The sequence below is a fragment of the Rattus norvegicus genome, chromosome 15, assembly GCF_021556685.1.
Source record: "Rattus norvegicus strain SHRSP/BbbUtx chromosome 15, alternate assembly SHRSP_T2T, whole genome shotgun sequence".
NCBI classification, from domain to species: Eukaryota; Metazoa; Chordata; class Mammalia; order Rodentia; family Muridae; genus Rattus; species Rattus norvegicus.
In genome coordinates this window covers 51,631,773-51,642,404 of record NC_141548.1, presented here as the reverse complement: position 1 = coordinate 51,642,404, position 10,632 = coordinate 51,631,773, and the positions used below count along the sequence as shown (strand labels likewise).

At 40.0% G+C, this 10,632-nt stretch overlaps 1 protein-coding gene across 2 annotated transcripts in view; it reads left to right on the top strand.

Annotated features, from left to right (window-relative positions):
- Xpo7 (exportin 7) overlaps positions 1–10,632 on the top strand; it is an 85,990-nt gene that overhangs the window by 913 nt on the left and 74,445 nt on the right.

Here is a 10,632-nt window from a genome sequence, read left to right as displayed (position 1 = left end):
AAAGATAGCCTACACCTAACCCAGTAGTAGCTGGAACAAGTGCAAGCTGTTTCTTTCCAACTAGGTAAAGTTTTTGCTATCTGGGGCTTCTGATACTCTTGACAGTTACTGATGCAAATCCACTGTCAGGAACCTTCAGATTTTCTGTGTAACAAACCCCACAGTTTGGGGCCATGGGAAGTAAAGATTAGCAAGCAGAGTAGGCTGTTATTTTGCAAACTTGTGGCATCTTTCCCCAAGTTCAAAGAGTAATCTTATTCCCAGTATGTTCAAAGAAAGTGGAATGGTGAGACTTCTAGTTGTTTCTTTAACAGAGAAGAGACTGATTAAAGACTCATTTCGAAGGCTTGAGATTGGTGAAGTTGCACCCTGGAGTGGGAGGGACTTATCAGGGTAAAATTATATCGCAAAACTTAACCACAAATAGGAGACCACAAGATTCATGTTCTAAAGCAATGTGGTGGCCTACTTCGGAAGGAGCAGTAAAACATGACAGAGTGATAATAATAATAGTGTAGAAGGTACAGTAGTAGCTGTTTCTACTACAAAGGCATGGAGGGGTTCATGTCAAATTTTTTTTTTCATCTTAAAAAAGGAGGTAGTGTGGTTGCCCTCTTGCATTGAAGGGAACAGAACCAAAGCACGGAACTGCTGTGAGACTTGTTTAAAGTAAACCCAGGTGAACCAAAGTTTTTGTTTTTGTTTTGTTTTAATTTTGAGTCCAGCTTCTGCTGAGGGAATAGGATGTGCAATGAGTATTCCAGAACTTTCTTGTTATGCTAGGGCTCAAACTCAGGACCTTGAGACTAGAGCTCATGAACAGTGCTTTGGGGAGTGCAGGGGAAGGCTATATATGCATCCCTGTGTATATGCCTATATAGAGAGGAGAGTAAGGGAGATGACTCCCAGCACACACATGATGACCCACAGATATCCAAAACTCCATATCTAGGGTCAGACACCTGACCTCTACAGGCATTGGGTACACACATGGTATACATACATACATGCAAGCTCTCATATATTTTTAAGTGAGTATTCATCTATGGGTTCCTGTTCCTGAAGTCCTCCACTCCAAGATTTTTTAAAGCAATACTGTTACTACTCATTAGAATGTTAGAATGTATCAAAGCCACCCTCATAGCCTTTTTGCCACAAAAAAAAAAAAAGGGTCTCATTTTTTCAGAGGGATGTTTTTCTCCCACCTACCCAAAAATAAACAGACCAAGTAAGACTTAGTCAACTTCTAAGTGAAGGGCAGCGTGCTCAAGACTAATGTATCACTCAGTTTGGAGTGCTGGGACATGCTGGGTTTTATTTTCTTAGACCAACAAGTTGAGTGTTAGTATTGGATATTCAGACTCTTTATAGTAGTATTTTAATACAAAACCGTCCCATGAAAAAGATACATTCTAACCCAGGTTGGTTAGAAACTAGTCTGCAGAACACTGAAGAAGGTACCTGATCGCACTATTCATCACACAGCTTAATAAAGGAGTCTACAGCTTATGATCAGGAAGCTGCATGTGTAGAACTAGTAGAGGAGATCTATACTTTTGTAGAACCACTAGGGAGAACAATTTTTTTTCTCTGTTAGTGACAGGTAAGTGTTATGACAGATTTCCTTGGGCTTCTAAAAACATTAAGACATTTTTCTAAGGTATATAGGGGCTTAGGATTCTTTCAGGTATGTGTTTGAGGGGCTGGATGGAGTCCCCATATGACCTCACACTTCTTATGTAAACAAGTGTTGGCCTTGAACTTCCAGTCCTCCTCCTTCCACCTCCAAAGTGCTGGGATTATAGGTGTGTGCCAGGTTGTGTTTTATTGAAGATTTTAAGTGCTGTGAAACTTTAGTCATAGAAAAATTATAATACTTGGTTTGTCTGTGAGCCCTGTTATTGTCATAGTCAAGGGTCTTTAGAAGACTGGCCTTCATGTAATGATTTTCTTACTTAAAGGTGTGATCTAACCTTGAATAGTGTAGTTACAAAGCATTACCTGCTGGGGGGCTAAAACTAAGCAATCATGATGGATGGGTGGATGAATGGATAGATAGGTAGGTAGACAGGCAGAGAGAAAAAGGGGTTGGGGATTTAGCTCAGTGGTAGAGCGCAAGGCCCTGGGTTTGGTCCTCAGCTGTGGAAAAAAAAGAGAGAGAAAGAGGATGTTATATAAAGTTAAGTGGAGGTGATGTGGCAATTCAATATCTTCCCATTCAGTTGTTAATGCAACTGAATGAAGATAACTCGGAATGGTGATATTGCAAAGATTAAGAAGGACCTTGCTAACTTTAATAACTAACAGGAATTTGAGACAAAAAGGAATGAATCCAGTATACTTGTATATTAAATAGATTGCTTAATACGTACATGTATTAGACATACAAATTTAATGTGTTGGTGAGCTCTGCTTTATAACTGTACCAGGGAAGACTTTGCGAAGTAATCATAGTTTGAAATTTCAGGTGCACTATTTTAAATACTGACTGCTAGTGTAACTCTAGGAAGTAATGAAGAATCAGTACAGCTGGCTGGTTAAATTTTAACAGAGTCCAAAAATGTATTTATATAATATATGTATATATATATTATATAGCAAAAGTGATTGTTTCAGGTTTTTGAAATGTGCAAGGAAAGGATAGCACAGTAAGCCCATTTTGAGAACTCTACATGAAAATAAATAGTAACTTTTGTAACTTTTTCAAGTAAACATATTAGTACCAAAGTTCTTACTGTTTACCGTGTAAAAGATGCAAAATGAGAAAGACCCAGGAGCCTGTAGCTGAAGTACTAAATACTCATTTTTTTTTTTTCCACAAGCAACAGAAAACAGGCTTCAGCCACACAGATGGAGATAGGGGGAGCACATTTCAGTGCATGATTCCCCTCCCCAGATCCCTCTCAAATGTCAATTTACAAAATAATGTCTGGGATTTGTTTTATTTTTGTCATGGGATCTCCCTGTGTTGTCCTGGCTGGCCTTGAACTCCCAGGTTCAAGTAATTCTCATTCAGCTCCTAAATAGCTAGAACTGAGAAAGTGTGCTATTCCGCATACATATTTGCAGGCCAATATCTATCTGAAATCACCTATTTATATCTACTTGATAACTCTATTTGTTAGATTTCCTCTTGTAAGGAAAGCCTTAAGAACACTGTATGTGTGTGTGTTTGGTGCCATTCAAACACCAAGCAATAAAATGGACTGTGACTAGGATGGAGTCGTCTCGGATTTGGATTGAGAAGATTCCTGTAGTATCTTACAGGAGGTAGCTTCCATAATCACCTGCGGAGTTTCCTGTCCGGGTTGGATTTTAGAAGCAATATTGTACCATTGCCCTTCAAGAAGGGAGAATAACCCATTTAAGCCAATAAGCTAACAGCTCTCTGTAGGTACAGCTACTTTGCTCCCTTCTGTATATGTAAAGAAGATAGTGTTTTGAATTTCTTTTCTTATTTTAATGCCAGACATCTTATCTCACAGATTTTCTCAGGGTCGGGGACCTGGGAGTGGCTTATCTCAATGGTCCTGGTTCAGGGTCTAGTGTACAATCTGCACTGTCAGCTGGGGCTGCAGTTTCAAGGCTTGACTGAGGATGTAGAATCCACATTCAAATGCACCTTCTTCAATGGGCTCAGTTCTCTGTCGGTTCTTGGTGGAGTGAAGGCTATAGTTCCACACCAGCTGCTGTAGAGAAGCTTCCGCTCTTCACTACCTGCCTCACCTAGTACACCATTTTACAGACAACTTTTTTTTTTAAGATTTATTTATGTATGTGAGTACACTCTAGCTGTCTTCAGACACAACAGAAGAAAGCATCAGATCCCGTTACAGATGGTTGTGAGCCACCATGTGGTTGCTGGGAATCAAACTTGGGACCTCTGGAAGAGCAGCCAGTGCTCTTAACCACTGAGCCATCTCGCCAGCCCCTACAGACAACTTTTAAACTCTGATTTCTATTCAGTATGAGGGACTCATCTTTGTTTCTTTTCTAAGTTACTGAAATAACTTACCTAAAGACTGGTAAAGAACTTTTCATTATTTATTTAGCTTGATGAAATTTCATCAAGTAAAATTTGTAACCAGCTCCCAAATTAATATCCTCAGTACCCAGAAGCCTTCCTGATGCCCCTACTTGTACCCTGTCACATCACCACCCCCTTCGAGATAACTCCTTTCCTGTCATTTAGTTATTTAGTTTTTAAGTATGCCCTCACATCTAAGACTTAGTAAGTTGTTCAGCTGGAAGGCCAGGAGAAAACAGTGGTTATTCAGCTTATAGGGTAGCTTTATTCATTGTTGAAAACACATCGGAAACTATGTAGTACTCTGGTGAGAGAAAGAGGAAGTGTACCTGCACAAAGTTTTGTCCCTCATTTCAAATCATTCATGAGACTTAGAACTATAGTTTAAGGTAGTGATTCTTTATAGGTATGAACAACCACAATATTAAGTTTACAAATTATTTACAAATGGTTCTCTTTTGACTTCTTGGTCCTAGTGGAAGGTCATAATATATGTTCCTAGACAGTTGTACCTAAAATGAGTTTTTAGGTAATGAGTTCTATTCCTTTTTTAATCCCACAATAGCAGAGACTGAAACCAGGACCTTGCATATACACTTTTAACTCTTTTTTTTTTTTTTTTTTTTTTTCCAGAGCTGGGGACCGAACCCAGGGCCTTGCGCTTCCTAGGCAAGCGCTCTACCACTGAGCTAAATCCCCAACCCCCTTAACTCTTTTACAATCTCTGCAGCTCCTACTTTTCTTCCCTGCCCCCTCTAGTTGGTTGGTTGTTGTTTGGTTTTGTTTGATTGATTTGGTTTTTGTTTGTTGAGACATGTTTCTCTGTGTAACCCTGGCTGAAACTTGCTCTATAGACCAAGCTGGCCTTCATCTCACAAATCTGCCTGCCTCTGCCTCTGCCTCCCCAGTGCTGGGATCAAAGGAGTGTGCTACCACCACTCCCTCCAGCCCCCTCTTTTTAAGTTTTGAGACAGGTTCTCAATAAAGTGTTCAGAATAGCCTTGAACTTCGAATCCTTCTGCCTCGGCCTCCCGAGTAGCTAAATTTGCAGGCATGTGCGACCAAGCTGGACTATGAATTAGATACTTGAGAATGATTTGTAGTGACTACCATAAACCATCTTCTGTATTCTGTTGTTGTGGGGACTTGGAGAGAATGCACAAATGTGGTACTATACCTTCAGGGTTTTCTGTAAGAATTGAAGAGACAATAAAAGCCTGTGTTATAGAGTTAAGACTTCATAATGTGAGGCCATGCTTTTGTCAACAGGCCCCTAAATATGGGATTATTAATTACTCTTTCCTCACATTATAGTACCTCTGAAGAATGCAGCTCACTCTTATTTATAGCCTCTTTAAAATAAGATAACATGAGGAAGCTGACAGGGTTTGCGTTGCTGCAAAGAAACACCATGACAAAAAAGCATTCTGGGGAGAAAAGGGCTTATTGGCTTACACTTCCACATCAAGGCAGGAACTCAGACAGGTTAGGAACCTGAAAGCAGGAGCTGATGCAGAGGCTATGAAGTGATGCTGCTTACTGGCTTGTTCTTCATGGCTTGTTCACTCTGCTTTCTAATAGAACCCAGAACCACTGCCCAGAGATGGGCCCCACCCACAATAGGCTGGACCTTCCCCATCAATCACTAATTAAGAAAATTCCTCCAGGCTTGCCTACAGCCCCATTGTATAATAATTTAATCATTTCTTAATTAAGGTTCCCTCCTCTCTGATGACTTTAGCTTATGTCAAGTTGAAATAAAACTGTCCAGGACAGGAACATATATTTAAAGTCATTTGGAAGGGAAAGGAATTGTTAACTACAAAAACTAGACCCTTAGTAATTCTGATACCATATCCTTGGCTCTTGACCACTTCACACAAATATCTACTTTTATGTATGCCCATACTCTTACTGCCATAAAAGTAATGTGGATATATTTGAGTGAAAATAGAATTAGAAACTACCTACACATTAGCAGTAATTGGACTTTTAGGTGCTTGCCATTTTATAGCGTTCTCATTTGATCTTCAGAGCCATTCTATAAGATAGGTATTGTAGAGATGTTGATAATAGAATTTTCCTTGAAATGGGTTGACTAAATAAAGACCTGCTATCTCTAGAAGACTGGAGAACCATTGGAAATTTAGATGTGAATATAGTGGCTGTAACTCTCAGACTTAATGAAGTTAGGAAAAAAGGATATCATTTGACCTTCACAGGAGTTTGCAGATCTTCTTTGGGGAAATGTCATACCTCACTTCTATTGCCTGAATTTTGGGAAGGGTGAGTACTGACCCAGCATGTCTGTAACCAAAGCCCAGGAACCAAACTCAGAAATTCCTTGATACATTTTGTTTGCTGTGCCATTCTGGGATTTCTACTGTACTATTTAAATGATAACCTCTGGCAACAAGTCACTGTTTCAATTAAATTTAAAATTAAGTTCTTTAATCTTACTATGTGTCTAATAGTTATCATAATTATGCAAATAAAAATAGTTACAGTATCATGGGCATTTTGGCATGTGTGTTCATGTACAGGCTAAAGGTAGGCATAGGGTATCTTTCTCAATCACTGGCCACTCTATTTTTCAGATGAGATCTCACTGAACCTAGAGCTCACCAATATGGCAATGCTAGCTGGCCAGAATGCCCTAGAGTTACTCTTGTATTTGCCTCCTTCACTCACTGCACCTGCTTTTTGTGTGGGTGCTGGGATCCAAATTCAGGTCCTCATTTTTGTCTGACAGTGTTTTATCAACTGAGCCACCTCCTCCTTTCATAGACATTTCTTTTGAACAGTGTTAATCTAGAATAGGTATGCTTTTGGACCAAAGAATATGCAGAAGTAGAGCATGAGTTCAAAAGTGGTATGCCCACATGCCAATAGAAACAAGCTAAAATATCCTTTCAAGTGTGTATCAGTGCAAATAGTTGTATTGGGTGACTTATTTAAGATTATTTCCTACACTGTGTTCTGTTCTCCTGGCTGAGGGAGAAGCAGTGTACTCATAAATGAAATTTAAGAACTTAAAAAAAAAAATCAACTTAATGTTTCTTGCCCAAAGCACTTAGCAAAAACAAACCTAGGTGATATTCTTTATATAGGTGTAAACAAAAATCTGTCATAACATAAAGGTGTCTTAGAGGCTTTTAGAAGGTTCATGTTAAAACAGCTCCTGTCATTTCTGGTTTCAGACATAACTTGTCACATTGTTACCTGTCTTGATGTTTTTCAGATGTCACCTAAATGTGCCACCTACTTGCTAAGTAACAGGCTGGCATTAAGGCAGAATTAATATATTGGTGATTTTGTAAGGTGAAGAAATGATGGCTAAATATAGTCATCAGTAAACATTTATTAATTGGGTTTTTAAAAATCATATTCTGTATCAAAATTGCTCGGCATACAAGGATATAAATGAGAATAAGACATTAGCAACGAGAGATGTACACCGCTAAAGGGTTACGAAGTGATATCAGGGATACAGTTTATGTACACACAGAACATAAAACACAGTTGTCAGTTTCCCTTCACAGAGTCAAGAAAGGCTTCTTCATCTAAAGTGGTTGGATGTTCAAGCTGAATCTAAAAGTACCTGGCAGTGTCTAAGTTGATAGTGTACCAGCAGAGAGAGTAACACATACAAAGCTATGTGTTCCTGGATTATTCCAGGAAAATAGAAGTAAAAAGAAGTAAGGTGAGGAATAAGGCTGATGGTAAGAAGAGGCCAAAATGTGAAGGAGCAGAAACTGGCCAACATGGAGAAAACTGATACTGTATAGATAAGGTAAGAAGTGGAGCAGTGGTATATGCCAGAGACAAATAGAGCTGGAGGAGATGTGTAACTGGGGGCAGAAAGTAGAGGCTAACCCAGGTAGGAGTCAGTTGACAAGTACAGGATGCTACATGTGATTTTGTGCTGCATATGTATGGTGCAGGTATATGTACCCAAGAGCTCAATGGACCTGACTTTCTCAAGCCCTCCTTCCCTTGTTTTTTAAAACCATCCCAACCAATTAATAGTGGAAAAAAAGCAGGCTTCTATCATTCTCGTCTGCTGAGGGGAGCGTGGTGAGTAGGATGCTGAAGCAATAAATAAGATGAGTCTCGGGAATGGAGTTTGGGGTAAACTTGAACACAGATATCCCATCAGCATTTGCTTTTCAATTACCATGCTGAATTAGAATCCATATTTTCTCTATGTATGTTTTGTTTGGCTTTTGAGACAGGCTCTCACTATGTAGTAGGCCCAGGCCAGCTGCAAATGCATGGTGTTGCCTTAGCCTTCTATTTTCTGACATTTCAAACACGTGCCACCTGTGTTCAGCTCATATTTTCACAGTGAAAGACATTTAGCCTTAGATATTATAAATATGTTAACTGGTAGCTGGCTAGCTGGTCAGTATGTGTACCTATTCTGGTATCCTTTTTGTTTGTTCATCTTCAAGATAGTTTCTGTGTGTAGTAGCCCTGGCTGTCCTGAACTCACTCTGTAGACCAGGCTGGTCTCAAACTCAGAGATCAGTGTGCCTCTCCCTCCTGAGTGCCAGGATTAAAAGTATGAATCTCTACACCTAGCTAACTATCTTGTCGCTGACAGCAAATGAACTTGAGTGAATCCTTGATGGATTTGTTTATTTGGTTTTTGTTTTTTTGTTGTTTTGTTTTGTTTTGCAATAGGAGTATCTTAGTTAGGGTTATAATTGCTGTGATGAAACGCCAGAACCAAGTGGGGAGGAAAGGCTTGTCTTACTTACACTTTTTTTTTTTTTTTTCGGAGCTGGGGACCGAACCCAGGGCCTTGTGCGTGCTAGGCAAGCGCTCTACCGCTGAGCTAAATCCCCAACCCGTATACTTACACTTTCTTATTACTATTCATTGAAGGAACTCAGGACAGGAACTCAAACTGGGCAGGAACCTGGAGTCAGGAGCTGATGCAGAGGCAGTGGAGGGGTGCTGCTTGCTGGCTTGCTTTGTCAGCCTACAGTTGGATAGGCCCATATGGATCACTAATTAAGTTAATGCTTGATCTGATGGAGACATTTTCTCAACTGAGGCTCCCTTTCATGACTCTAGTTCCTATCAATCAAGTTGACATGAAACTTGCCAGCACAACTGACCCTTTTTATTAATTTTTATTTATATGAGTACACTATATGAGTACACCAGAAGAGGGCGTTCAGATCCATTACAGATGGTTGTGAACCATAAAGTGGTTGCTGGGAATTGAACTCAGGACCTCTGGAAGAGCAGTCAGGGCTCTTAACCACTGAGCCATCTCTCCAGCCCTCCCCCTTTTTTTTTTAAGATTTATTTATTATATATAAGTACACTGTAACTGTCTTCAGACACACCAGAAGAGGGCATTAGATCTTATTACAAATGGTTGTGAGTCAGGATTTGAACTCAGGACCTCTGGAAGAGCAGTCAGGGCTCTTAACCACTAAGCCATCTCTTCAGCCCATAACTGACCTCTTCATAAACTTAAAACACATCACTGTTGTGCCACAACCTTTCCTTTCTTGTTCATCTCCAAGATCACAGATTAGTATACACATTACAATATTAAAACATTTTTACAAACTTAAGAAAATCCCACAATCTTTACAAATTCAAACACTTTAAAATTTAGTTTCTTTAAAATCCAGAGTCTTTAACTGTGGGTGACAACTGTAGGCTCCTATAAAATCAAAATCAAGTTAAACACTTAAAGAGCCAGAGCACAGTCACAGTGGAACAAAGCAAAACCAAACTCCATCTGTTTAAATACTTCAGTGTCTTCAATGTCTGGAATCCATTCAAGATCTTTTGGGCTCCTCCAAAGACTTGGTTCACTTCTCTGGCTCAAATCTCTGCAGCAGACACAGCTTGTTTCTGTGCTCTGGCTGGCTCCGCTGCTGCTGCTGGTGGTTATCCCATCCATGGTTCTAGCATCTCCAAAGTTGTAGCCTCTTGCTACAACTGAGCTATGCTTTCATCAATAACCTCTTCTAGGCTCTCTTCAGGGACTCCAGTTCTGCCACACAGTGCCAAGCCTCTGCTGCTCTTCATGACTGCTTTCAAAACTGGTATTATATAGGTGACTCTTACACTACCAAGTTTGGCTGCCAGCATGTTGGCCACCTCTGGAACATAGTTTCTGTATTCTGACTCTCAGGAAACACTTCCCGAAGATTTCAGCTCACTGATGCTAGTTTCTTCTTAATCACTGCTAATTTCTCAGCTCCAGTTGATTAGTGATCCCAGCAAAGATTTCACTTTCACAGCAGGCCTCAGCTAACCAGAGCCACACATTCTTTTTTTTTTTTTTAAGATATTTATTTATGTATATGAGTACACTGTAAGTGTCTTCAGACACATCAGAACAGGCATTGGATTCCATTACATACAGATGGTTGTGAGCCACCATTTGATTGCTGGGAATTGAACTCAGGACCTCTGGAAAAGCAGCCGGTTAAGAGCCATCGCTCCAGCCCCCAGAGCCAAGCATTCTTAACTCACAACACACAGCAGCCCAATAGAGTCTTTAACTTTCTTACTTCCCTCTGGATTGTCACAAGCCAGGGCCCCATTGTCTGCATTGTTCTCAGCAGTCGTGT